We start from the raw sequence: 24,414 nt of genomic DNA, 5'->3' as shown, positions 1-24,414 counted from the left end.
CAAAACTGGACTTTCAAATTCCCAGTAGCATTCTTTTTTTTCAGAACTGAGGAGGATAAGGATAGTAAACTAACAGCCTGCACCTCTGAGGAGGGTATTTAAAACCCTTAATTTGCTTTGAGTGAAATTTGTCCTGGTTTTATAGGTAATTATGCTGCAGAGTTGGGATTTTTCCGTTCTGTTCTTTGTAGACAGAAGTGGTCTTTAAAATTTCGGAAGTTGGCACGAACACAGAAAACAGCATGTTCTGTTGCTTTCTGCTTATTTCTGAAAATAAAGCTTCCTTAATCCATCAACACAATATTTTTTTTTTTTCCTCTGTTTTAATCTGGGGAGGGGTGGACATGAATACTGTTTAATCTTTGGCAGACTAAAATTCAGCAGATGGACTAGAAGCCTTGTCTTGCTAAAACCAGCAGCATTAGGAATCAATATATGAGTGACTTCCTCAAATAATATCTCAAGGCAGAAGACATGATTTTCCTAAGTTTACAGAAACAGTCCTGACTCTTGCAGGTGTATCAGTGAAGTGAGAGGGAGAAATGTGCTTGTGTCAGTACAGGGTCAGGCTCATATAAGGTCAAAAGTGATGAACATTTGAGCCCAGGCACATCTGCAAACAGCTTTTTGCTGCTTTTTCAAACTGAGCAGCTGACGTAGCTTGCGAACTTTGACAGCCATAACCAAATTTCAGTTTGACAAACTAACTGTTACCTCTTTTCCTTTCTTTAATTCTACCTGTGCACAATGAACTAAATGCAAATAGTGTCTTCTTCAGTCATTAGGTTGTTCTACATGGAACAGATACATTTACATTTGCATAAGTAAATAGTAACATATATTCTGCCCAAACTTTTATTAAGACCCTAAAATGCCTTTTGCAGACTACCTTAGCCCCTTTTCGTGTAGGTAGTCCAGCTTCTCAAAGCACTTTACACAGCAAGAGTGCCTATCTGTGGGAGCTAAATCACAAAAGCTCAGAAAGCACCCAATGAATGCTGTTTGGTATAGGTGAGCCTGACCTTTGGCTGTTGTAATCTAGTGTAGTTCCACTGATATCCAAGGAATCAGAGCAACACATAAAGGATGCAAATACAATCAGCAATATTTATTAAGCCTTTCTTCTACTGTAGAAAGAACCAGGGACCCAACTGTGGTAAATCAATGCAGTTTCATTGGAAGCTATGCAGACGTGCTGATTTGAAGAAGCGAGATACCTGACTCTCAAGCCTTTCACAAATGAATGCACTTTTTTTGCTGATATTGTCTTCAGCTACTTATGAAGTTCTTATGTTACAAATAAGTTTTTCCTGCTTTGCTGTATTCCTTTCTACAGTAGCACTTCCAAAGTGCGAGCCTACCCACCCCCTCTGACTGCCACCCCTACATCACCGCTAAGGTTGTCCACTTCCAGGCTGGAGGTTTCTTCCACTGCTTCCGGTGAACATTCCTTTCTGCCACTGCTGGAGGGTTGCTATTAGTGCTGCCTTCCTCCTCAGTTCCTGGGCAAGAATGCTCTGGAAACACAAAGCCAGGTCTGGCATGAACTGCAAGTTGAGGCCTTTTGCCTTTGTCAGATGTAGCACAGGATCCTCAGTCAATGGAATACACAGCAAAATAATTCCTTGAAGTCATGTTAGAATTTACAGATTACTATCATTGCAGACTGCCTAAGGCATTGTTAATTAGCCTGTAAGGTTATATTGAGAAAAGACTCAGTACCTTTGTGTTGGTTTGTGAAGCACCTCAAATCTATGGGGCTGCTTGCAACTCTTTTCTAAACAGGCTGCATAGCTCCATCTTTGGAACATGGTGTGGAGAGTATGCCAAAAAACTAAAGAGATTCTGCCTTTTGATTCTGCAATCAAAATTTGTTTAATGCATCTTGCACGTGTGTGCTCTTCACTCCAGTGTCTGGCCTCCAGACAAACGGGGGGACAAGGGGTGGCTCTTTCCAGAGCTCCTACTGCATGAACCCAATCCAGTGAGTGGGCACAGGCACAGGTCTGCTCTGGATCCTGACTGGGACTGTGCTGGTAGGGCAGCAGTAGGTATATCTGAGGATGAATTGCTGGTGCCTTGAGTAGAGCTTCTGGTGAGCTCATGGTGAGAGAAAGCAGCACATGTGAGAAGCTGTAAACTAAGCCACTGAGCCCTTCCAGGCTGTCTCAATAGTGCTAGAGACATGAGCCAAGAGCTAGCAATACTGAAGCTGGAAGGAGAGGAAACATGGATGAGAAAATTTGATCCAGGTAAGTTTCAAACATTCTTAGTCTTCTTGTTTTCTGATAAAGATGACTCCACCCCACTCAAGCCCTCACTTCTGTTTTTTCTGATGATGATGTCTCTGCTCTGCATCTGTGCCAGAGGAAATCTCACATGCTCTTTTGCAATACAGTTGCCCCTCTCTGAAGCTGCTAAAGGGGATGCTCCCTTGAAACTGGTATTTATTCTGCTTTTAAGTCTCAAAACACGTTGCACTGGGGAGTTTGCAGCTGCATAGAGCATTAAACTGAAAAGGTGTGTGCCACAGCTTGTACAGAACTCTGCACTGGTTAGAGAAGAACAAACAATTGTTACGTTTACCTCTGTCTCATTAATTTGATTACAGTTGAAAGTGAACAAGCTCAAGGGTAATTAAATTTTAAAGGTGCAGAAGGAGCAAAGAAAAATATTGATCTATAGGCATGTTAACTGAATACTTTTTCACCTGTTTACGTGACCAATCTATTCTTTATGAACAGAAAATGAAAAATATATATTGCCATAACAAACACCTTCAACGTAGGCAGCTGTCACTTACATCAGGACATAACTTGAGGTAAAGCTGACCTTGTCAGCTTTACAAACAGTTGATTTTTCTCATCTTGGCATATGAAGCTTGAAACTGTGCTTCTGGATCCATCTCCTAAGGGTGCTTATGGAATGAACATGATGCATACATAACAATTTTACATGTATCAGAAACAGAAATATCAGAAATGTCAACAAAAGCAAACCATTCTGGAACACTTTCCTCCTGCCAGCTGCTGAACATTTCATGCAGACAGAGCCTGACTCTGATTTTATTAAATCCTATGCAAAGCTCTTGGCAGACATCATGCAGTAACATGTCCTCCTTAAATGTGAAGGGTGGGGAAATTCTTGAAGTTTTGCTTGCCTTAGGAAACTTCAACACTGAAATGTTAGACCAGGTATTCGGAAGTCTCCTCTATCTTAGGTATTTATTTATTTCATACATCTTCATGTAGTAGCTGTATCTCATAAACCTTAATCCCTGTATGTCTAGCTAATGCCTTAGCTAATGGAAAATTCAGAAGCAATACCATTTATCATGATTGCTGCATGAAGTGTGGTAGGTATGCCCCCCTCAGAACAAGGCAGATTAAAGTACAGAACTCTTTATACCCATAGCTCTTCGATGAGGCTTAGCTCCTGGAATACAGATGAGGTCTTTTTTTCTACAGGTATTTCAACAGTATTACACATGGCGATTTAAGGTCGGGAGATGTCTATGAGTCAGACAGAAGTGACACAGGAATCTGAAAGTCTTCAGCAGCAATTTGACTCAGGTAATAAAATTTAAAATACTGATTACACATGTAGTTGTGCAATTTAAATGCCTAAATCTAACAGAGCAATAAGGATGGCATTGAAACTGGGCTGGAATGGCTAAGCTGGAAGCAATGTACTGGACTAGAAGAATAAGCTATTAAGTGGCTTGAAAATTGTACACAGGCTCAAAAGGGGTCAGATCTAATTGTCTACGCGACAGCTGTGAATGAGCATTTTTTTTGTAACTTGAAGTCAGTGCCAAGCCCCATGCTGTTCAACGTCTTCATTGATGACAAGACTGAAGACAAAGAGTGCAACATCAGCAAATTTGTAGGTGGTTCTAAACTAGAGAGTCATTGAAACAGAGAATAGCTCCAGTTTGGAGGTACCTCTATGAGCCAGTGGACAGCTGAAAGTAGCACCAATCAGCGGGGAGAAATGCAAACATCAGCACCTAGAGCAGAACCTGGACCACGCTGCAGCACAGACTGTGAAGCAAGTGACTGAACATTTGCAGCTTCGGGTACCCAGATGTGCTGCCATCATGGGAGAGTTGAAACCCAGGTGCTTTTGCTCGTGAACCTTGGTATAGTCACACATTTTCCATTGAAGGCCTGGTGCAATTAGCCTGATTCATGTGCAGAGAGTACTGAGCTGTTTCAACCAGCATTGTGGGGAAATAAATATTTATCCTTTTAACTTTTTCTTACAGTAGTAGAACAACATGGTTTGTTTAGTTTAGAGGTATAGTGAATGCTCTGCATACAAATTCTTGATCTGACTGGCTCCCTGAATTTGTCCAGCTTATCTCCATGACTTCTGGGCCTAAATGAGATCCCAGCAAGACTGATTGTATTAGCCCTGAAGTGGAGTAATTTGGTAAGCAAGAATTCCTTTGATGTCTTCAAGCTGCAGTGGACTTACTGGTGTCTGGGAAACAAAAAAGTAGCCACAAAAGACTGAATTGGCATATTGCTGTGTTCTAAAAGCTCTAGAGTGTCCCAAACCACCTCTGAGTCAGTTTTAGGGTTCAGGATTTTATCACAGTATCAAAGATCAGTGTTAGAAAAGTGCATTTATTCTGCACTTTTTTCCTCAATATTAATATTTTTCCAGTTTAATATGATTGTTTGCTAATGTAGAGATTCTTTGCTAAGGTTAAGTATTGTGTTACATGAAGTTATATTTGCATAAGGAGTTAGTTCCTAACTTTTACATGTTATACTAATGAATCTGTCAGTTATGCTCCCATATTCAATGCTTCTTTCAATATTTTGACTTTTTACTTCCTAAAATGTCTCTAAAATGTGAAAAAATTAAATATATTTGTGTATTGATATACATATATAAATTTATTGTAAACTGTGTTTTTAGCCAGAACACACATGAGAAGTACAATTAAACAACAGCTCCAATCTTGCACACTGTCAAGTACAAGAGTTTTTTCTGTCTCTTTTTGATAACTGCAGCTATAATGTAATACAGTAGCAGAAAAGTAAATTACACACAAAAAAAATCCATTTCCATGCTAATGGAGTGTGCTGTATTTGACTGTTAGCATGCTTTCAGAGAGCAAATAGATTTTATTTAAGAAACTCACTTCTTAGAATAAAGGTGTACATCAAAATTACTGTCTGAAAGATTCTAGTCAGCTAAAAAAATCTATTCCATCTTAATGAGAGCATTTATTTCTAAGTAGAACTGATGACTAGATGAAAAACAGTGAAGAACTATAAAGACTGGGATTTTCCATTTCAAAGCCCTTTAACTAGTTTCACAATAATGGTTTAAAAATGAGTAATAGAAGATCAGAAAATTCTGTGGATGTCAACAGACAACAGTTTCTACCAGTTTTCAGCCTGCATAGATGAAATTCCTCCTGAAAAGTGTTTAACTGAAAAAATGCTGTGGAGAATTTCAGCTGAGAATGCTCATAATCAAAGCTGAGCAAAGAAATGCTGTGTGTGTGTGCACGTGCATGTGTATGTGACTGATTGAGACTGAGAAAGAGAAGGAAATTGTGTTTATGCACTACCAGTACTTTGGTAATATTTTTTCCTATTACATGAAAAGATTAACAGACTTCAAAAGCAGACAGGTAAATGGCACAGTCACAGATGGTTGTTGATAAGTTCTGGTCTCCAGCAGTTCTACTCAATCAGTCCTCCTGCATTGTGGTGTACAGTCTATAATGATTTCTTATTACTAGAAGAGCAAGAACAGTGATGTCTTTAAACGCAGAAGGGGAAGAGGGCTGGGAGATGCAACTGCAGTGATTCTTCCACATGCAAGCTGGTAATTTGCTTTGCTGGAGGTGGTGTTCACCACCACCTTTATTTGCAATCATTTGCAAAGAAGTAAAAAATTCCAGTGAGAGTGTTTGGATTAGAAGTGCTTACGAAACTATTTTAAAAACTTGTATTTTATTTTTCACACACAGTAGTAGCTGCTGCATAAATTTGTGAAGCATATTTTCTTTCTTGTAGTCAGAGTGCTATGAAATGCAGGGGACCCAGTGCAACTCTCTGCTCTGTTTTGTAGCAATGATTAGACTCCAGCTTTTCAATCTAACTAGTGAGCACTGTGTAAATGAAGTATATGCATATGGATCTGCTTCACAAGTGAGTTTTAAATATCTGTTGGAGCAAGTTGGAAGCTTTTCTCTTTCATCTGAATCCCTCAATGGTGCTTACTTTGTATATGCATGAGCTTCCCTTCCCCCATAACATATTTTGTGGAGTTACCAGATCAGACCCTAGAGACCTAAAAGATGAAGGGAGAAAAAATCCTAGCCCATGGAGGGACATTTAAAGTAAGTTAGATATACAGCTGGGTAATGATACATAGGTGAACAGGCTGCAGCAGAAATTGCATAGAGGTAACATAGCTGAGGAAAGCGGGCAACCATCACATTATTATATGCAAAGGATGTTTTGCTAAGGCCTTGAATATTGTTCTTAGGCACAACAATAAATGCTTGTGAGTTTTCTATGTAAATCTAACTTGCTGTGAGCTAAGGAGCAGCTGCCCATGCTAGTTTCCTCGAGTTCCCATTCTCTTCCCATGGCTGAGGCTGGCTTTCTTTTCCATTCATTGTGAGGCAGGTTATGTTCCAGTCTGTGGTACTCTATCTGGATACTCTAAATAGCTGAAAATCAGAATATCCCATGGAAGATAAAGAAATATACACACAGTGGTGTCTCCCTGGGAGGTGGTCAGCCCTCCAGCACTTCTCTTCTGGATATCATTAGTTAGTTCTTCCTTGTCTTGACTGCAAAAGCTACATTAGACCATTGTGGGTATGTCTACACTTGGCAGAAGGAAGGATTTATGCCTAAATATTGTGTTTAATGAAGGAACTGGCTATCTCTAAGGTGCATATTGTACTTTTTTCCTTGGTTAGACACACAGTGGTGTGGCAACAAGTGGCAGGAGAACAGAGGAGTCAGGAAAGATAATATAACAAGCATTTTTAGGATGGGACAACTTTCAACAGCCATATTTCAAGCTGGTAAAAGTGATCTGATGTGCTAATAGAAGACTGTTAAAACCAAGCTTGAGCTACTTCTTCAGACCTAGCAATATCTGAAAAACTTAGAAAAAACTCAACCATGTTGTCTATTTTAATCTTGCATTTAGGGCATACTAAAATGATGTGGGATCAAATTCTTTTTCCAAATCACTTAAGTGAGAAGTTTTGAGCTTGAGATTTTCCCAAATGAGTTCTGTAAGCATTGGGTAAATGGATGTGCATACATAAAAATTTGACTTTTGCTTTTGTGTGAGGGAAAGAAAAAAAAAGTAATTGCCTTGCACCATATATATATATATATGTGTGTGTGTAAATATGTATATAAAAACAAGATATATGCAAAGCTAGTGCCAATGGAGCGAGTTCCCAATATGTATATGCATATATACATATATGCATTATGACCATGAGGCAGCAATGTGCCCTTGTAGCCAAGAAGGCCAATGGCATCCTGGGGTGCATTAGAAAGGGTGTGGTTAGTAGGTCAAGAGAGGTTCTCCTCCGCCTCTATTCTGCCTTGGTGAGGCTGCATCTGGTATATTGTGTCCAGTTCTGGGCCCCACATTTCAAGGACAGGGAACTCCTTGAAAGAGTCCAGCACAGAGCCACAAAGATGATGAAGGGAGTGCAACGTGCTCCTTATGAGGAAAGGCTGAGGGAGCTGGGTCTCTTTAGCTTGGAAAAGAGGAGACTGAGGGGTGACCTTATCAATATTTACAAATATGTTAAAGAACGAGTGTTGGAAGGATGGAGCCAGGCTTTTTTCAGTGGTGTCTTGTGATAAGACAAGGGGCAATGGGTACAAACTGGAACACAGGAGGTTCCACGTAAACATTAGAAAAAACTTGTTTACTGTGAGAGTGACAGAGCCCTGAAACAGGCTGCCCAGAGAGGTTGTGGAGTCTCCTTCTCTGGAGACATTCAAAACCCACCTAGATGCGTTCTTGTGTGATGTGCTCTAGGTGATCCTGCTCTGGAAGGGGGGTTGGACTAGATGATCTTTTGAGGTCCCTTCCAACCCCTAAGATTCTGTTTTTCTGTGAAAGCAACATGGTACCTGAGCTACTTAATTGTATTTAGAAGCGGGGTTTTCAAGCTTTCATTTGCTGCTGCTTTAATTGTTTATGTTGCTTTTGGGACTCAAGCTGTTATCTCTGAACGGCATAGCATTCCACCAAATATACATGCCGGCCTAACCAGAACTAGCTCAAGGGCCTTTACATCATATTTTATTTTATGGAATAAGTATCCCATTTGATTCCTGATTCAGGATTATAAATCTTTACTAGAGGGAATATTTTAATCTTTGCCTTGAAGTTAGAAATCCTTGACTCAACTTTTTCCTTGATATCTACTATCAAGTAGCAACATACAAGAAGTGGAAGTATACTCAGGTAACCCAAGTGTATAGACCTACTGTCCAAGACAGACAGGATAGAGTCAGAAAGGCCAAAGCTCATCTAAAGGAGGGACATGAAGAGACAGAATAAGGTTTTCACCAGGTGTATAAGCAGAAAATGAAAACTAGGGAAAATGGGAGCACAGTGCTGAATAGGGTCTGGTAACAAAGGACATGGAAAAGGATGCGGTATGCAAGGTTTTCTTCCACTCGGTCTTCACCAGCGTGGTTTGTTTTCAGGAATCTCAGGTCCCTGAGAGTAGAGGGAAGTCTAGAAAAAGGAAGCCTTTTTCATGGTAGAAGTAGGCTCAGGCTGTGGAACATTTAAAGAAACTGGACATGCACAAGTCCATGGGACCTGATTCTTAAGGAACTACAGGCTTTGCAGTTGTTTCTGAGTTCACAGGTGAATATGATATCATAAGATGCACATTGTCCTTTTCTTGCAATAGCTATGTTATTTGAAGAAGAGACCTTCTAGCCTTATTCTTAAAATTCTGTACACATTTACACAGTCTGACCTGATAGTCACTTGACATATAATAAGTGAAGAACACAGTGAACCCCATTCACTATGATTTGTAATCTCTAACATTCAATGTGCATTAGATTGCTTCCTTCTTTTCATCTTTACTTCTTTCTGGCTAACCTTTGAAATTGGTGACATTTCCTCAGTACTAAGTCTGTCAGTTAAAACATATTCTCTGAGGCTGTTGTTACTGTTTAGGTTAGTGAAAAAATGCTGATAAATGATTGTTCAAGTTATCCTGTTTTTTACAGCTTCAACAATGTTCATTACTCTACTATTACAAATTACGTGTGAATTATGCTAGAAATAGTTAACTTTTTCTTTTTACTCGATAATTTGTTTGCTGATGTGAAACTAGTTGTGTTGTCTAAATTAGACTTCCTGAGGCATTTTAATGATCCAGTGGGATAGTATTTTATAGAAATTACATACACATAGTCTAGTCTCTCCTTAGATCCAGATGATTTTATATTTTGGTTGCATTTCCCCCTTTGCTAAAGTATGTACTATTATAGAAACACAAGGATATAATGAAAATACCTCATGAGCATATTAATCTATCCCAAAGTTGTTTACGTCATGTTCCTTTTGAAAGTCAAGATTAAGTTAATATTCAGTGTTAGCAGTCATCTAATCCGTGCTGATTTCTTTCAGCTTTCATTGAGATCTATCCACTCAAATTAGTTTTTATTCTCTTCTTGCTCTTTGCTAAGTGTAGTTTGTGGACTTCCATGCAGCTTCTGGTGAAAAAAACCCAAATAAACAAGCTTTCAAAACATTGTTTAATAACTTCCATATTCTTAAATGATGCTGTCAATTTCAATGATAATATCCCCTGGAACTTCTTTTATCCTGTCCCAAAAACAATAATTCCCAAAGTTCTTGTTAACATGTCCTTTGTAGCTCATTTTCTCCAATATCTTTTGAGCACTGTTTTTTAGATTGTATGTGAACTCCATCCACTGTAGGGTGAGTCATACAAATACATTGAAATAACTCATCAGATTTATAAAAAATACATCCTAAATCTCAGAAGTCAGAAGACGTTTTTGGCTTTTGCAAGGTGCTTTTGCAGTTGGTTTGGGGAAATTGTTGTATTTCATCACTATCATTTAAATAGCCTATAATAGTGCAGTTTTTTGTGTGAAGTTGGTCTCCTCTACAGTTTACCCTGTAGCATAGAATTACAGATATTTATAACAGGTATGTGACAAAAATCTATTTTCTTGCTCTTTTTCAGCTTATTCCTCCTTAAATTTAATATAAATATGTATTATATTATCTGCTGAATGAAATATATATATTCAGATATATACGAAAAACTTTCCCATCAGTAACAGATGGAAATTTTCAGGAGGCCATCACATACATTTTACAAATTACAAAATGTAAGAAAATTAAATTAATGTTCTTGAGGAGCAGGCAGAAAATATTTTTCTAAATTGGCAAAAGAATGTCTACACATATGTCTAAAATTACTTGGTAGAAATGGTTGCATTAATTGGTACTTTTTGTCATCTAAGATGATGACAGTTTAGATTCTGATCCTTATAGAACTGCTTGAAAAAATTGTTGCCTCCATTACATCTAGAAATTGCCATACTTGTGAGTTTTTTCTGAAGTGACTCCATGCTACTTAATGACACCCTTAATAGTATTATTTAGTGATGAAACATTAATCAAAGGAAAGGGATCTCCCATACCACAAACAAATATGTTGAGGTTTTTGGGCTGGTTTTTTTTTTTACCTAAGAAGTCTAAAAAAATAATACTGTGTTTTCAAAAAATCATTGCATTTCAAACTTTTATTGAAGATCATAGATCATACTCTCCTAGTAAAAGTTGTAGCCATTGCCTCTTGTCTTCTCCATACTGTGATGAGGTCCCCCTGAGAATTCTCCAGCCCTTTGATTTTCTGTTATGCTTAGAAATTGCAAAATATGCCTATGGATTAAAAATGGTTAATAAATGGGAAATATGGATCGAAAAACAGCAATTAGTGCAGGGGCTGGTGAACATGAGCACATCCTTTTCTTGAGTCTCAGTTGAAAGTAAAGGGCTGTTAGAGTTTGTTTGAGTAGCAGATATAATAAAATCAAACATACAGCATCAATAAGATCACTTTTCAGGGCTCCTCTTTTCACAGGATAGTCATGGATACATTACATAAATGTATTAAAATGAAAGTGTTAAGATAACATAAAAAAAAGGCACTTCATCAGATAGATGAAAATAAGAGAATAATTTAAATAATAATTTAAATAAAGACTTATTCCTGATAGTATCTGGACTGTAATAATTGTGATCTAACTGAAGCGGATCCTTTGCATATTGTCTTTTTCCATTGTACCCAGTATAATGTTTGCAGCAGTCCTAAAGGTGCTGAGAAGTCATTTCATGTGGAACTAAATAATAGAAATCACAGAATCACAGAATGCATTGGGTTGGGAGGGACCAGAGAAGGTCATCTAGTCCAGCTCCCATCTCACACTAGAACTGATTGCTCAGAGCTCCATCAAGACTGACCTTGAATGTCTCCAGGATGGGGCCCCCACCACCTCTCTAGGAAACCTGTTCCCATGATCCACCATCCTCATAATAAAGAACTTTTTCCTAATGTCCAACCTAAATCTACCTTTCTCTAGCTTGAAACCATTACCCCTGTCCTATCGTTACATGCCCTAGTGAACAGGTCTTCCCCCAGCCTTCTTATAGGCTCCTTTCAGGTACTGGAATGTTGCTACAAGGTCTCTCTGGAGTCTTCTCTTCAGGCTGAACAAGCCCAACTCCTCAGTGTGTAAATTATTAGAGCTAGTCAGGAAACATCATCTGTGAGGACTTTCAGGGTGTTTTCCTGACTTGTACTGATGCATCTTTCTGATGGAAATGTTATGTGCAGCATGAAAAGATATACAGGCAGCTGATTAAGTAAAGCTGTATTTTATAAATGTTTTTCCTAGCCGTAAGTGTTAATAATGTGAGGTTCACAGGGCTTGTTTCCCCAGCTGTCATATTTCTTTTTCTTTACTGTAGCATCCTATTCAGTGTACCCTTGGAATAAAAGGAGAGATTGCCTCCAGAAAAAAAATTATTCTTGCATGTTTTATTTACCTGTTTATTGTAAGTCTTTAGTAAGGCCCCTAAAATAGATTTATTTTCTCTGCTACCTGGAAACTGTTGTGGAAAATGTGTGTTATGACTGTGTTAATTTTGCTAAGCTCTATTATGTTGTTTCATTGGCACTAACACATCTGTAATCTAATACCTTTTAGTCTAACGTAAATAATGTTTTCCTGCCACATTTAATGCTATCATGGTTCTTTTAAATACAAATGAAGTTTTAGACCTTATACAATAATTTTGTATCTAAAATGTTGAGAAAAGAGAAATTTATTCTCGTGGAATAAAGAAAGCTTGAATTTCATAAATCTGACTAAATCTTAACATGACTGATACATTAATTTCAAATCATTTCAGCCTAGTTGAGGTGTTGAGCTGGGGAACAGTCAGCAGTTTTACCCCCCAGTGGTTTATGTTATTACTGTTTCCTGGTATTAATATTCTCCCTTATCAGTCCACATCCTTTAGGTGCTTATATTTAAATGGAAGGAAAATTTCAAAGATCACCTTAGTTAGACACTATCCTGCCTCGTGGCAGTATGGTGTGAAATTACAAATATCAAATGCTGTCAGTGGAGGAAAATTAATCAAAATCATAAAAAATAACCAGGTTTGCTACAGGTTATGTCCTTCCTAAAGAAACCTAAAAGGTTTAGTGACTTCATTTTTATTGCAAGCACTTCATGCTAGTCTGAGTAGCAGTTAAGCACACAGACATTTATTTGAAACCTGCCTCTCTCACCTACATAGCATAACCTAATGTATGATCCATGATTGCCAGGCTGCACCAGACAGCTGCCAGTTCCTCTACTTGGAAGCTCAGTAGACACACATCATCACAGTATATATATGCAAGATTCAAACTAGTTAATCCCTTTCATGCTTATTTCATTGAATTCTGTATCTTTTGTATCATAGGACACAATAATCTGAGTTCAATGGTAATACACAAAACCATGAAGACTCAACAAATATCTGGTTTTCCCTGGTTTTGAATACTTACTTCATCTGATAAGATCAAAAAAACAGACATTACACATAACCATTCTCATAGGGTTTTCCTATACTATTCTCCATTCCCAGAAATGAAAATGATATGTGAAAGCAATATTAATAATATTCTTGTGAGATGAAATTTTTCTGTAGATCTGAAAGACTCACAGAATAATGGCTTTATTCAATCTAGGGACTAGAGAGAAATGTTTGTTATTTCTTTCTTTATGCAAATGGATTAAAACATTGTAATTCAAAATGGCTTTGAACAGGCTTAACAGCGACAATCGACTAACCTCCATCCCAACAGGGTGTTATCTATCTGTTAGTATATCTGCCTTCTTCAGTGTCTCAGCTTCCCCTGAGCACTAGCTGGGAGAGACAGATCTGCTTGCCTCAGGTTGTTCTTCTGCCTAATGTAGTTAGAAAGGCTCAAGTTGTACCCGTTCACAATGACACTCATAGGCTTAGACAACTACAGGCCCTGATTATTCATCTTCTTGTTATCCTTGGCAAAGCAAGGAAGGAGCAGATGACAATTTTCCAAAAATCTCCCATTTTCAAGCATGTAGGATTTTTTTAGGAAGTAAATAGCCCCAAGGTAGACTAGGCTGTGTTTTTCCACTTTATACATTTTATTTTAAAACATGCTATGGCTTACTGTGAAAATAAGGGCATGATTTGATACTCCCTCATACAATTCTTCTTTAGGAATGAATTCTTTTTGTAAGGAGACAAAGCTAGAGAGAATAACTTCTTTCCCAGCTTTCAGCCAGCCTTCATGTCTTCAAATAATACCTGTTACCATGAGGGAACAGTAGGGTCAGGCAAAAAATGAAATCTGACTTTAGGCTTGGGATGTTTCCTTTGGGTTGTAATTCCTAGCCTCCTGCTATTATTAAATAGCAGGTAACAATATTTTCATAAGCCACAAGTACACCATTTTGAAGGCATGCTTTCTAATAGAAACCTTCTTAGTTTACATCTGTGTAAACCTTTTTACATGTAAAAACAGATTAGAGCTGATAAGCTGGCCGTTCAGCTTGGCAACATGGCTAAAATAACACCTTCTTCAAAAAATAAGATTTTTACTGTGCAGTCATGAAAATCCATAAGAGATGGATGGATAAGGTCCATTAGGACCTTACATAGCATTTTAACCAAGACTTTGCTAAATCCTTGTGAATTTTTCCCATCCTTTTGATGGTCATCCTCTCCACATCCTGAGGCATGGCTTCTAAAAATTGTCATCCAGAACTGGCTTTTTTTTTCACTATCATTTCCTAGACCCAGGGACTGCTGCCAGCTTCAAGCATGTTTTATTAACAGAGTCCTTTTTATAGAGCTTGGTTATCTGATGAACAAGTAGCAAACAGTGACTGTTTGAACTTTTCACTGAGAAGGCTGCAATCCAGGAACCAACCAAATTTGTGAAAGCCTTTGACAATTTCTTCTACTTAATTGACCAAATCCATCTTAGGAAAATTTTTTTCACAGAATGAGTGGTATGACACTGGAATAGACTGCCCAGGGAGGTGGTTGAATCACCAACCCTGGATGTGTTTAAGGGTGGTTTGGATGTGGTGTTGGTGAATATGGTTTAGGGAAGAACTTTGTAGAGCAGGGATGATGGTTGGACTCAGTGATCCCAAGGGTCTTTTCCAACCTGAATAGTTCTATGATTCTATGATTCTATGATCTGGAGGGAGCAGATTAAAAGCTACAGAGCATTTGTTTTCTGTTGGGAGACCATTGTACCTTTCATGTCTGCAGTGTAAGGTTTACTTGACAGGTTTAACTGTTCCCAGATTCATCATTCTTCATTAGTTAGCAGTCAGTGCTGTGTCTTTTATGGATGGTAGATTATTTGACATGACTTGGTATTGCAGAAATTGTTATTTCCAAGCTGCTGCTGAGGGACTGCAAAAGATCTTTATTGTCAAACACCCACAAGTTTACATTTTCACATTTTTCTACTCAATCCTAATGAACCTTCCTTAAAAAATGAAAATTTGAGCATGTCTGTCTCCTCACTGTAATTTCACACACATTATCTTAAACAAATGGGAGTGTCTTGAGACTTACACATTGCAGATGCCAGGGAATATCCAAGTGCTCATTGATTACAGTAACAGTTTTGATCACAGATGATGTAATTCTCCCCTGTGTCTGTTCCCCCATAGAAAAATAAAAAGGGAAAGTGGTTTCTAGCTTTACCTACAATGCATGTTAAAATACTTTACTATTAGACCATGCAAAATTCAACATACTGGGAATGATGCTGTTTCTTTCTTTGATCTCCACAAGAACTAATAAATATCTTTGTGGTATAATACTAAATAGCAATGTTTATTATGCTGCAATAATAGCCTACCTACAAACCTGAGTTAAGATTGCTTCACATTGGTTTATGTTCATAGTAATACATTCAGAATTCCTTTGATGTTTGCAATTTGGGTTTTCTGGGCATTTTTATTTTCACTTTTTAACAGACAGCCAGTACTAGTCTGTGTCCTGCCTTATGTTTCTACACTATATTTAGACTTGCATATGCTCTTTATGAAAGAACCTTCTACAGAGAGGTGAAAATTGCAGCTAGTATTCAGTCTATGTGCACACAAAGCTGATTTCTCGGTACTGCCTTTTATTGTGGATTCCTCCTTTCAAGTTACATTCAGTTAGTCACTTCTTATTTTAGAAATGTCTGTAGTTATCTTGCATCATCTGTGAGTGTTGCTTGACCTGATGGAGCAAGAAGTTTTTAGTAAATATGGTATCAAATGGACATGGCCTTTGTCAATAGCTGATTTTGGCATGCCCATCAGTTCTTCTTATTTACTGAACAACATTCTGTTATGTCCTAAAAATTACTGTTGGAGTTATAACCAGTGACTTCACCCTGGCTTTTGACCTGCTTTTGCCTTGCAGGTGTCCTTGATTTCATTGCTGTTGTCCAGAGTTCTAGTTATACAATACCTGGGGCTAATCATTCATCATTATGTTGAGTGTTAGTGTAGCTATCTTGAAGCACACACAGTGGCTACAAATTTATGTTTCCTTCTGTTACTGTTTTCTGAGTCCATGAGAATCTTTCGTGAATGAGAATGTTTACTATACAGAGTGGAACTCCTGCTTGTAAAAACGAGGTGTGCCTTAGTCATTTCAGCTCTGAGTTGTGATTTAATGAGGTTGGATAGTTTTATGATGTCTGAACCGTTGTGCATTTCATGCTGCTCAATATACATGTGCAACAAATTCATGGCCTGTAGTCAAGAAGACTTGTGGCTTGTTCCATGCATGTTGGTTGACATCAAATATTAAATGTTTGCTTGTCTTGGCGTCAGGTCCTACATTACTGGCTAAGACTATCTTGCATTCACCACTTGTCCACAAATAAGATGGCAGTAGGTAATAATTATTTTTAGTGTTGGATACTACATTCTAGAGTATGCATTGTTTTAATGGATGGAGAGGCCTCACATCAAAGTCTTTTTGGGTTGTTTGCGGCCTTCTGGAGAGGTGCACAGCAACTGCACCACATGGATGAAGCTTGTGTCCTGTGCTACAGAACCAATGTCTAGAAAGCATCTCTGTTTTGGTCTGCAATGTGCCTTCTGCTCACAGCACTTTTTTGTTGACTTACCTTTTCATAGAGTCATTGTAGGTTGCCTTAGAGAATTCATCAGTGGCTTTTCCCTGATGCCTTCTCATATGATGCATGGGTAGACTGTAGAAAAACAATTTACCATTTCCATAAGGCATTGAATTTTATTTCTTTGATATTATGTGTGTCAGCTTTCAGTCTCTCAGTTTCTCTAGGTGTCAATATAACAAAGAAGAGTTCAGATGTCCTGTTTCAGTTTGTCAGCATGCAGGCTGTTACTGGAATGACTTAGTAGTCATTTCAGTTTGTCATTTTGGTTCTGGATTGCTTCATCCTGGACCTCTATTTCTATTCCAACAAAAATGCCATCAGCAATTTTAGTTCGTGGGAGATCCTTAACGTCTGGTTACAACAGCCCCATATTCTGCCACAAATTTATCTGACTCTAGCACTTAACATGTTCTTGGCATTTGAAATCATCAATGCATTTGCTCTGAATAAATGTGATTTGATTTCTTTTGTTATTGTTAGTAAGTTGTTGAAAATAGATCACAGCTGGACTCCCAGCTCACCTTTGAACTCACCTTGCAGTTACAGTTAAATAGCTTGCAGTCTTCTGCAGTGTATCTCATGGGAAATCTTGGATTTTCTTTACTCATTTCTGACGTTTACTTCTCTGAAAACCTCTGCATCTCCAGTGATGACAGATACTACTACTGTTTCATCTTTTAGTTATAACATAGCACAATAATTGCTTTCAGACCATGCTCAGTGATAAATTAATCCAGCTGCACACCATGTTGGGAAACTTTCAGCATTGGTCTAGAGATGAATTCACTGTTAATGCCAGAGGAGAGACAATTTCTGGCATGACATGTAATCTGCACTTGAAGGTTACATTAATTGCTTTGAGCCTGGCTTAGCTGCTTCTGTGAAGCTCATTAAAGCAAACAGCAAAGTCAAATTCAGGCAGAAAAGCCAGCTGTAACTCTTTCAGAGAATTCCTGACTTTACTAGCTCCTTCCTAAAAAATGCCCTGATGTTAGTTTCTATATGAGACTTTTAGGCAGCTTGAACTCAGTTTGAGTTCAGATTACTGACAAGAACACTGTGGTTGTATAGATCCATGTTTGTTATGGAGAGATAGCCAGAGCTGTTTTCTAGTGTACCTACACTGAGATGTCATTCTGTATTGTGTGTCATTTATTCTCCTCCCTGGTTTGATCTAGGATGAGCTGAAGTACACTGTACACTACTGATGGCTTTGCTTCTTGTCATTGGAAGTTTTAGCAATCCTTCTTAGTTGGAAATAGTTTTATATAGCTAACTATTCAATAATTCATCACAAAAACCTGGCTAGTCTATAACATGGAAACTTTAGTGTCTCTGGAGTTTAATAAGAAACCTCTTACTTACAGCCTGTGCTCGTCCCAAGGAGTTGCCAGCCAGCTGTCAGCTCTGGTCCAAAGTTTGGTGATCTTTGCAGTGCCATGGCAGGATATATAGCACAGTGGCCTTCCCAGACCTCACAGTGGCACAGTCAAGTTTATTGACTGGTAGACACGCAATATCACTTTTATATCTCCTACAACTACTGTTGATATTTGCCAAAGGAATATATTAATTCTTGTAAGAAGCAATTAAACCTCTATCACATTAGTGATATTGAATATAAAATGTAAAACCTAAAATATTTTTACAAGTCTATAGATGCCAGAAGTATTTAGCTTTGTGATATAAATAGAAAACTTCAGTATTTTATTTAGAAATTTTAGTAGTTAAAGCTAGTTTTCTTTAGTATGCTGTATTTAACCAATATAAAAATTCATGAATGAAAATATTTTTAATTCATTTAACTGTTTTTATCCTATACAAGTACTATTTTGAATATTCTCTGTCAAAACAAATTTTAATATTATAATATTGTAATATTCTAAAAGCCAAAAAGCGATTTGTTAAAATGTTGGGGTTTTTTAAATTACTCTTGTAAAAAAATAATAATTTCATTCATTCGGAAGAAAAAATAGCTAAAAATAAAACAATAGCTTAAAAACACATTGTCACAATTTAAAATTGAGAAGATAAGGCTTTAATTCCCATTTTTCTTCAGCTTCTGGAATTTCAGGGTGGCTGTTGGTGAAAATCTCAAAAAGTTAATTACATTCTACTATGAAATCTGAAAAATTGTTTACTATATTTTCCAATTTTTAATGCATTCTAAACAGGCATACTGAAAAACCGTATTGCAAACTTTTTCGTTTCTAGATCTATAGATATTTTTCCTTGAATAGTTTCATAAGGCCCAATAAAGTTTGTAAAGAATAGGAGAGGAGCATTGCTTAGGTGGTGTAAGTTTGTTCATGATGACTATTTGACTTTAAAGGCTCGTAAGTCAGATGCCAAGACCAATCCAATTTCCCAGTGAAACTGCCATGGAAAAGAAAATCATTACAAATAAGAAATAGGAGTTTTCTCGGATGCTCAAGATAGAAGAACAACAACCACAACTGTCATTCATCTTAATAATGAGATATGTCTCATTATTTTCTTTATTACAATTTGGGTTCTTTTGTCTTTGAAAGCCTCCAACATCACCCTCCCTGAAGTATGTGCATCTTTGCACCACTGCTGCCATCTCCAGGGTCATTATCAAAGACATAAAGAGGCATCACTCTTTCATGATCTCTCCTGTTTTCACGTATCCTCCTTGTGAAGTGGAACACCCACAATAGGAAGGACAGACAAAGTCCTGCTTATGCAGGTCACATAGCTGCTGATGAGACCATTCCATCTACAGCAGTGATTTGGACACATTCCTGATGAACCCTATAACCTTCAAATTCATGGATTAAGTGAGGCTGGAGCATCATAAGCAACACTGCCAAGTCCCCCCATTCCTGCTATGTTTTCTAGTGATTTCTACCAGGATGGGATATGAGTAAATTAAGCCCTTGGTTATACAATTCAAGGTCAGGCAAAGACAACTGCTAAGCAGGTGAGTGCTGTAAGGATGATGGCATGGAGTTCATTTTTGAGACCTATAAATTATGTGGGGATTTTAAAACAGAAGATTAGGTATCTGCAGAATTAGGCAGGAAGTTTAAGAATTTCACTTCTGCCAAAAGTCTCTTTCCATAACATGATTTCATCGGTAATAACATGAATAACAAATGAAAGGTTATTATTTGAGGTACCTTTTGTCTCTTTGCAAACAAGCACGTTATAGGAGTACAGGTGGAAAATGAAGACACTGGTAGACATCCTGAAGATAATTAATTAAGAACTCCCACAATAATCTCATTTTTAACATTCTGCTAGTCATTGCATCTAAGAGAATGCTAGGAAATATGATTAAATATAATTTCAGCATATTAGTTGATACTCCAGAAGAGACAACTTCTTAGTGGTTGCATTTGTTGTCCTATTACATGCCTGGCATTTTACTAGTTTTTGCTATAAAGTAAAAAGAAACAACAAAAAAACCCAAACAAAACCACAACAAAAACAAAGCCATAAGGAAAACAAAATCATGAACAGAACAAATTGTGTCCCTGAACGGAAAAGAAATGCAATTGGCTTTGAATGCTGTTTGACAGTGCTAATTTTTTACTAGCATTGTTGAAGCTTTAGAACTTTGTCTTATGGAATGAGATTACCACACTTGCAGACTGCCAATCAGTCAATAGACTGATGGCTTGTGTTCTAATTTAGACTGCTTCTGCAACACTGCATGACATCTCATGTGGATTAACCATAAAAAACTCATATACTGAAAGCAGATCACTGCCAAGCTGCAGCCTAAATGCTGCATCTGTAGCTTTGGCAAAAAAACCTCCAACAGCACAGTGTGAGGAAACTTTTTTAATTTCAGCTGTTATTTTTATTTGGAAAAGAGCATTTTTTCTATCTTTCAGCTGTGCGTGAATATGTGTTTGTGTATATGCGTAGTGTTAAAGTAACCCCCGTACACTTCCCTGGTAAACCAATGCTTGACTGAATTACCTTTCTGGTTTTCAAATTAATCCTTTGCCTTTAATAAAACCAGAGAGGGTTTTGTTTGTTTGCTTGCTTGTTTTGCTGTTGTTTTTTATTTACGTTTGTTTTGTGTTGTTGTTGGTTTTTTTGTGTGTTTGGTGGGGGTTTTTTTGGTTTTTGGTTGGGTTTTTTTAATTGTATAAAACAGAAGACATCATCCTGAGAAAGTTAACAAGTTTCTTTTCCTTTGTTTTCCTCCAAATTGCCCAAGATACCAAATTATTTCATCTACACTGGTGTAGGATTTATTATATTTTTTTTTTTATGTGTGCTTTATTTTCTACTTCTGTCCTAAGATAGGGGAGGCAAAATCTTAATTTAACTTCACCTCTGGTTTACCAAAATCGGAACTACCTTTTGAGATACAAATTTTAAATGTTATAAAAAAAGGGTGATAATATAATGAGAAATAAAGAACTGTGTGAAAACACGCCTTTATTTTCATAGGTATGCTAAATGCATGTTCCTGAAATAGAGTCTTAGGTGAAATACATGCTGACTCCTGCTTCCCTGAGCACTCCGACCAGGCCCGGGCCGCTGCCGGTTCTGCTGCCACTGCCCTGAGGAACTGCCAAGAGGCCGCTTTTACATTTTGCCGCGGTTCTCAGACACGCCCCCCGGCACCTCGGCCTTCCGCTTCCTCCCAGGATTCCCGCTCACTTTTGGGTCTCCCCGCTTTTCCCCAGACTCACCATGTCTAGGAAGCCTGGCCGCGTCTGAAAACTCTCGCAGTAATTACAAAAACTGGCTCTTACCGCTGCCGCTGCCGCGTGTATTTAAGATGCACTCCATGTAGCTAAGAGTTTAAAATAACCTTTTTTGAAAAATATAGTTGATATATAATATGTTCTGAACCAAGTGGGTGTTATTCTGAAACTCAAAAGGTGTTATTCATAATGCCTCTTTTACTGGAAAATGTATGCTCACTAACTTGGTTTCAAATGCTCTAAAAGAAAATCTGCAGACAGAGCAAAAGGGCAAAAGGGTGACATCTGGCATAGCAGACTTTCTAGGATGGTTTTGGCACACTGCCTGCATTAAATGGCAGACATTGAGGAAAAAAAACCACAACACAATAAAAGCAAAAGAAAAGAGATTACAATGAAAGATTGATTTTTAATCTTTCACTATTGCAAATGCGTCAAAAATAGTGCTCTAGTTTATTATCTTCCACATCTTGTACTGTGCCATTCTTTGATCTCTAAATGACCCAGAAATGGGTCTGAGGTGTGGCATTTTGTCCTCCTAATTACATCTACTCACTTCAGCATTTCCCAAAAGCTACATACTTGATTTCACCTTTTCAGTTTTCACCTAAATGAGTGATATACAAAAACATCCTCATCATTAGCAGACCTCATGCACTTCATTTTTCAGAATGGCTGAAAGATGAAATACATGACATGCAGTTTGAAGTGTGGCCAAATGCATTTTATACTTTAAACAAACAGTGCCATGGAAACTATGATATGCATGTCCTTGATGGAAAACTGTCTGTGCATTTCATTTACATTGGGAAAGAAAAGAGAAAGAAAACCATAGATTTCATAATTATTAAACCTACCTAGAGACGCAGGGGCATTTTTTAGAGAGCATGTCTGACTAAGGCAAAAACTAGAGTAAGTAATCTCAGTGGACCTTTTCTTTTACTGAGTTGCTTACTGGACTTTTTTTTTTTTTTTTTTTTTCAGATGTAACTAAGGAGGAAGGAAAAGAAGGGTATTAATTTTGAGTGATCAATAACTCATTGCTTTGCAGATTCCAGGAGCTAATTCTGCCAAATCTCTGAATTACTGATTCTTTCTGTGTAGACTCTTCTATGCACCTGGGAGGCTTTGTTGCTATTTAAAGGACATACATATTAAGGAGGTGCTTGTGTCATCTCTGTGATGCTGATGAGAAGTTACACTGCTAACAGCTTTGAGGGAAGTGTATTTGCATTTATGTATGTATGTTTTAATCTGAAATAATGTTGTCTCTTTCTTTTTTGTGCTGTCCCTGTCAGCTTAAATGGATGTGAAAATGTAAAATGACATAAAGTGTAATGTAATAATAGCTCTACAATAGCTAACTAAAGTATGCAAAACTACACTGCACAAAGTGTAGATAAGTCTTTTACATGGCCTTGGGTTTTTTTAAACTATTTTTCACTTGTGTGCTTTCTTGAATGCTTGCCTCACCATATTGGTTCCTCTACTTTGATGTACAAAAAAAATGATTGAAGTTTTTTGACCACTAGATTTTTAATCAGCTTGGGCTGATTGGGCAATTGAAGAGTGAGCATTAGGTTTATGGTGCCTCCTAGTCTTAGGATTTAGTTAGATGCTATGGTCAGGGGATTTTATACTGTTGGTTACTGGGTAACAGAAGAGAAAGTTTGATTCTGAGCTCCTTTAGTAAATTTAAAATAGGTGCCACTAAAGCAGTACAAGGCATGCACTATCACTAAACAGATCTGTGGAAGCAGTGTATTTGGGGAAAACCAACCAACTGACCAACCAACCAGTGTGGTACATTCCCTTTTCTCAGAGACTGTAAAGAAACTTAGAAAAACAAGATAACCTCTACAGCTCTACAGCTCTACCTCTACAGATGTCAGAAAAACATGCATACGTACTGGATATCTACCTTAGTCCAAATTTCTTTTCTCAGTTTTTGGTGGTGTGAGTCTTCACTAAGGTATATTTTAAACTTTAATATAAAAGTATTACCATCAAGATCTATAGTTTATAAAACAGATAGGGAAACATTATAGATTGAACTCTTGCAGTGCATCACTACTCTGGGGAAACAATGAAAATTAAATTTATTCTCCATTGAAATAAATCTGGAAGTCTCACCTTAGTTTCACATTAACATTTGCCTTCCATTCAATATCAACATAAAATTTTGCAGAGTCTACTCGTCTGTGATCAGATGAAGCCAAGAACTAAAATAAAAATGAAGAACAATTCAGTGTTGAATGCTGCTGGCAGAGATTTGGGCATACATTTTACAGTGACTTTAGCTAGTGCTATTAATTCTTCATTGTCATGTTTAACAGAATATGCTGACCTAAGGAAAAAAACTAAAAAAAAAAATAATCACAAAAAAAGTTGATTTTACATCCACTCTTCTGGAAAACTTTTTCTTCCCTTCATTAGAATACAGGTATCTAAATCAATTTTTCATTTTTTTTTTTTTTTCTGAGATCTTTTTTATCTACATTTACATTGTGGAAATACTGAGTTGCTGAATCAGTTCCTAGCCATTCTAGTAAGGAGTCCTAGCTACACAGAAAAGTAGTAATTGCCTGAAAGTTAATAAAGTTTCTTCCTTCAATGAATTATAAGTGCATAAAAGTAATTCCAATAAGCTTGCTCTAAGAAAGTTTCAAAGAATGGGCTTCTTGAAATTGCTTCAAATTGCTTTAAACCAGGCTAGGGACTGATTTTCATTCTCCTCCAATTCTACAAGCAATGCCTACAAGTAAATCATACACTAATGTGGAAGAAATTCATGAATGTAAGTGTATTTAATTTATTTTTTAAAATGATACTTGTTATTGGGCTATAAATTGTTACAAATTGGTAGTGAGCTATACATTTTTTAAATGAAAGGCAGGAAAAACTTTTCTACACACATGAATGAAGGATGTATATCAGGAA

This window comes from Apus apus, chromosome 1, assembly GCF_020740795.1.
Source record: "Apus apus isolate bApuApu2 chromosome 1, bApuApu2.pri.cur, whole genome shotgun sequence".
Classification (NCBI taxonomy): Eukaryota; Metazoa; Chordata; class Aves; order Apodiformes; family Apodidae; genus Apus; species Apus apus.
This window is presented reverse-complemented; position numbering follows the sequence as displayed.